This window comes from Lactuca saligna, chromosome 9 (assembly GCF_052625555.1).
Source record: "Lactuca saligna cultivar CGN05327 chromosome 9, ASM5262555v1, whole genome shotgun sequence".
Taxonomy (NCBI): Eukaryota; Viridiplantae; Streptophyta; class Magnoliopsida; order Asterales; family Asteraceae; genus Lactuca; species Lactuca saligna.
In genome coordinates this window covers 45526291-45532272 of record NC_136425.1, presented here as the reverse complement: position 1 = coordinate 45532272, position 5982 = coordinate 45526291, and positions in this window count along the sequence as shown.

Genomic DNA, 5982 nt, shown 5'->3' with positions numbered 1-5982 from the left:
CATCTTCCTAGATGTTCATCTTCTAGGAGTTGCTTAGCTTCCATGTCTACTTCGTTTTGAAGATCATCACTAAAGTCAGCCACAAAGTCCACTAATGCTTGTGATTTTATGGCGTATCTTGGTTCCTATTTGATGTCAAATATGCTTAATTTCACCAACCATTTTTCCATCATTCCTGACATTTTTGGTTTTCTCACGACATTCTTTATAGGATAGTTAGTCTTTTACATGTATAATGTGTGTTTCAAAGTAGTGTCTTAATTTGGTAGAAGCAGTTACTAAGGCAAGTCAATTTTTCGAGATGAGAGTACCTGGTTTCAGGATCCATGAGACTTTTAATTACGTAGTAGCTAGGATGTTGTTCCCCGTTAAGATCCTTGATCAGAACAGCACTTACCGCGTTTGAGGATACTGAGAGGTAGATGATAAGTGGTTCTCCATTTACAAGTTTCACTAGTAGTGGAGCAGAGCTTAAATGTTTTTGAGTTCCTGGAAGGCTTTCTCGTGTTCCTCCTTCCACTCAATTTTCTTTTTCTTTTTCAAGATATGGTAAAAGGGCTTGCACCTTTCTAAGGATCTTGAAATGAACCTGTTGAGTGTTGCTACTCTTCCAGTTAGCCTCTAGATGTCATTTGTTGAAGATGGGGATCTTAGTTCTATGATTGCTTTTATTTTTTCTGGGCTTGCTTCTATCCTTCTTTTGGTTACAATGTATCCAAGGAACTTGCCGGACTTCAGCTTCATATTCCAAAGTGACATTTGAGTGGGTTCAGCTTCATATTGTACTCGTCTAGGATGTCAAACGCTTCCTGAAGGTCTCGAAGGTGATCTTCGGCTTTCATCAACTTCACTACCATGTCTTCAATATAAATTTCCATGGTGTCCCCCATTTTGTCTTTGAACATCCGATTCACCAATCTTTGATATGTCGCACGTGCATTTTTAAGACCAAAAGGCATTGCGGTGTAACAATATATACATGTTGGTGTTATAAACGTTGTATCTTCTTGGTTTGATGGTTCCATTTGGATTTTTCGGAATCCTGCTAAAGCATCGATGATGGTCATGAGTTCATGGCCAGCCGTTACATCTATCATAGAGTCAATATCTGGTAGAGGGAAAGGATCCTTAGGTCAACCCTTGTTGGGACCAGTATACTTACTATATCCAGGATCCTCACTATGTTGATGTTGACACTTGTTTCTTGCTTGTTGTTGTGGCTTTTGCATTGTTATAGGTAGCTTGATATTGATGGCCTGGTGAGGTTGGGATTTTTTTGGGTAGTTATAGTCTTTTGCTTAGTGGTGATGATACTAGTTTGAGACTTCATGTAATGCTTTATTTGCACTTGGTTTTGATGTTTTTTTGGTTGGGTTTTTATAAGTTTGGATTTTGAAGGGTTATTTTTTAATGATTTTTCTAATTAACCATTGGTGTAATTTTTATAAGACTTCTGCTTGCATTTTCTAATAATAATTGGTTAAAATAGGAAAAAAAAAGTATGTGAAAAAACATGGCGCTACATTGACTTTTAAACCACATGTATTATCAGGAGAATGAGTGTCGAGGATGACAGACTCAACCCTGGTGATGTAGCTAGAAATGTGTATGTTTATTTGCTTTACTTTGCCTTTATATCGTACTTATACCTGGAACACATGTATAGCGTATTTACCTAATGAATAAAAGGTAACCTTCATGTGATATTCATGTAGACTGTTCGGTGTATTCTGTTTGACCTAAGATCCAACATCCTAACGTCGTACACTCTGACGTTTACGTCACCGACTGGGGGTGTGACATTTACAACTATGAAGAATACACTTAGAAACTAACAATGTCTATTTAAACCTCAAGTAGCAAATAATAAGCAACTCCTAGTCTAACAAGCATCTTAAACACCAGGCAATTCTAACATGTAATTCCCGAAAGATCCTTAGCCTACACACTATCATACATTTCTAACAACTCACATATCATCATATATTTTATATATATATATATATATATATATATATGTGTGTGTGTGTGTGTGTGTGTGTGTTTGTGTGTGTGTGTATGTATATATGTATATGTATATAGACACAACAAGTATGGATATTTTGGGAGATCACTTTCCTTTGAGCTCTAATTGACTGTGCATGATACATCTTCTGTAACATTTCGTTTAAAATTAATTAAATAAATAATAAACTTTAAATCCCTGGGATGTAATTATTATTATTATTTTATAGCAAAATCAATAATATTTAGCGGAGTATTGGTTTCGGGGAGCCAAATGATATAATTTGGACTTTCGAGGGTTAAAGTGTAATTCTGGGATTTATTTTGTAAAGATTTCTAGAAGTCGGGGGGTGTTTGGTAAAATATTGGACTTAAACTAAATAGATTTTTGAATGCTAGTGGCTGATTGGTAACTTCTAGGACTTGAATTGTAAGAAATTTTTAAAGATGGGGGTATTTGGTAAATAATGGGTTTAAGTTGAAAAGAATTTGGAAGGAGGGGTTGAAAGTGAATTTTGGTCAAATATCTCATGTGATCGGGTATAAACCCGTCACCTTTCTCCAAACACTAACCCTAGAGGGTGAACCTATCAACCCTATTCTTCCTATGACTTCCGGCACCGCCACCCTCTGTTGTCAAAGTCGCGACCACTCATCAATGTCGCCATGTTTGCTACCAGCGATTGATGGATCAATGAGTCGGAAATATTGGATGATGGGGATGTTGGGGGTTGAATGAGCGAAGTCGCGGCCGCCGTGGCCAGTCGAGTTTAAACACCACCCGTCCGTATGCCACCTCGCTAATGAACGCCGTCGTCGCATTCCTCGGTTACCGCCGATGAAACTGAGAACGCCGAAGACCGACATCGTAGCTATGTGTCGCCATGCTCGGATGCACCTCATCCCTCTTTTTTTTGTCTGTTCTGTTAGCCACCATTCACGTCCGCCGCCGCCCACACGGTTCTTCTTCGTTGCTCCGGTCAACATCCGCCACCCCAGGGAGGCTATTTTGGTGTGTTTCAGCCTGTGTATTACAAGTATGTATGAGTATTTGGGTGTTGCTTGGGTGGATTTCACGAGAAAAGCCACCACCACTGATATGTGCATATTTAGTGTGTATTAAGTGTAGTATTTATTCATATATTAGCTAAATTGTTGCATATTATGGACAAAAGGTACTTAAAAGTGTTAAATTGTGTTTTTCAGTCCAAAGATGAAGCTCGGAAGCGAAAGGAAGCAAGAGAAGCGGTTAAGAGCTCAAGAGTGGAAAGAAGAAAGAAAACAACCCAAATAAGGCTTCTACTCGTCGAGTTATCTCTTGACTCGACGAGTCCGGTCGCGGATTCAGAAAGATAAGCATTCGGAAGTCAAGACAGTTATCAAGTTACGACTAATGTGAGAGGGACTCGACGAGTCGCCATATGACTCGACGAGTCGGTATGCATATATAAAGATAACTCTTTAATGCGAAAAAGGGAGAATTCTGGGAAGTTTCAGAGGTGTTAAGCTGCGAATAAGAAGCCAGAAGAACCCTAGAAGTCGACCAAAGAAGCTAGAATCCAATTCCGGGAGTAATTAAGGCGTAATTTCATCATTCTACTTAATTCTTTTGTTTTGTCAATATGATTAAGCAACTTGAACTTATTTGTTTGCTGTTATTCACCTTAGTTATGAACTAATTTCTTTATACTTCTGTTTGGGGATACAAAGTTGACAATATGGTTTGATTGATTGGTAGGATTAATTCTAAGTTGGTGATTAATTGTTATTTTAGCTTGCTAAAGAACCTTGTGTATGAATGATAATTTATTTTCTGTTAATAGGAAGATAGTTAATTAGCATGAACATCTATTAATTATCAACCTCATATGATAAGTGACCACTAAATCATATGTCTAGGATTAATGAATATGAAACTAGGATTAATAAGTAAATTGAGTAAATTCATGCGCAAGCTTGTAAGATGACTATTGAACAAGAGGGTGATTAAAAATAACAATTTAATTAGCTATTGCAAGTCTAACTTAACCCGAATAATTAATCTAGTAAATATAATTAAGTTAAGCAATTGGCCACTGTTTGAATTAGTTTATTTGCTAAGGATTAGGGTAGTGAACACAACTTAATCACTTGAATCGGTAACCAACGAAAGAATTAATCCATTGCACTATTACCTTAAAAGCAACCATAAAGTTAACCGAGTTGAACTAAACAGAAGTTTCTTTTCCATTATTGAATCTAGTTAATTTGTTCTTTTCTAGCCTTGCATTAGTTTTGTTTAATAAGTTTCTAGTCTTGTAAAACTAGAGAAAAACCCTTATTTGCTAAAGTAATTTAGATAGAATTAGTTTTTAATTTAATTTGCCGTTCCCTGTGTTCGATACCCTGCTTATTTAGCTATACCACAATTGATAGGTTCACTGCCTTTTGTGTGTTATTTGATAATTAAAGTAGGATTAAAACTAAGTGAGTTTTACACACATCAAGTTTTTGGCGCCGCTGCCGGGGAACGGTTCTAAAATTAGCATTAAATTCTAATTCAATCGACCCTTTGTGTAAGATTCATCTTACGCAAAGTTAATTTCTGTTCAATTTTTGTTTAAGTTTAAAAAAAAAAAAAAAAAAAAAAAAAACTGATTTTCACGTGAACTCGCCGAGTGCTTTCGCCCCGACTCGGCGAGTCTGACGCTGAATCAGATCAAATTTTTGTTCTTTTTACGCGTTTTGTTTTGTGTTAAGTTGCAGTTAGTTCATGACCCGAGGATCTTCTACACCTCTAATTCCTCCTCTTGAAGATCCGGAAACCGCATTAAGAAGAAACAAGGGCAAAACCGTTGGAGAAACCACTTCTTCAAAGAACTCACCACTCAAAAACTTCAAATCCGTGTTTGGCAAGAAGAGGAGCAGCAAAGCAGGAGCATCCAGTGCGTCGTTGTCAACCGAAGATCCGATCCCGAAAGACACTGAATACGAGACCGAAGAAGAAAGCGAGCACACATCCGATATTGAAGAAGACTTAGCCACCGCAATGGCTAATATTGACGAGATCCCCATGGGGGAGTGGAAGAAAAGGATGCGTGATGACACCGGCCCGGGACTTGTGCAACCCGCAATCCCCGCTACCGCTACATTCGAACTAAAGGGCCATATTCTCGCTCAACTCAAGGAGATACCATTTCACGGGAGAGATCATGAAGACGCCTATAAGCACTTAGATGAAGTAAATGACGTGGCGGATTACTTCAATGTACCTAATGTGCCCCGCGAGGTCCAGCTACTACGCATGCTTCCTGTCACGTTCAAAGGAGCTGCAAAGGATTGGTTGAAGTCACTCCCTCCCGGATCAGTTACTACATGGGCGAAAATGAAAGAAGAGTTCATAGATCACTTCTGCCCACCTTCCAAAATAGCCAAGCTAAAGAAAGCCATTGCCAACTTCGAGCAACAACCCGGCGAATCCCTATATGAAGCTTGGGAAAGATACAAGAGCCTACTTCGAAATTGCCCTCACCACGATCTCAACAGCCAACAAGAGGTCTCTATCTTTTATGATGGAGTGAATGTCACCACGAGGCAACTACTCGATTCACAAGGCCCACTCACTCGAAAGACACCTCGAGAAATAAAGGAGTTAATTGAAGAATTCTCTAGGCACTCTAGAGAATACCACAACCCGAGGAATGAAGTGAGTCGCGGAGCAGTAAATTCGGTAAACGATGGTATGGCGGCGGTGATAGCGAAGCTCGATAGCCTAGACCGAAGAATGATGAAAATGGATCAAACGATCCATGCTATTAGAGTTGGATGTGAACATTGTGGCGGTCCTCATCTTACTAAGGAATGTGATCGAGACGAGAATGGTAATAAAAAGGCTCAAGTATGCTACTCCAGCGGCGATAGATATGATGAAGACTGGAGGAAACCGAAGAAGGAGTGGCTCCCATACGAAGAGTACAGGAAGGCGAAGGAAGAAAAATA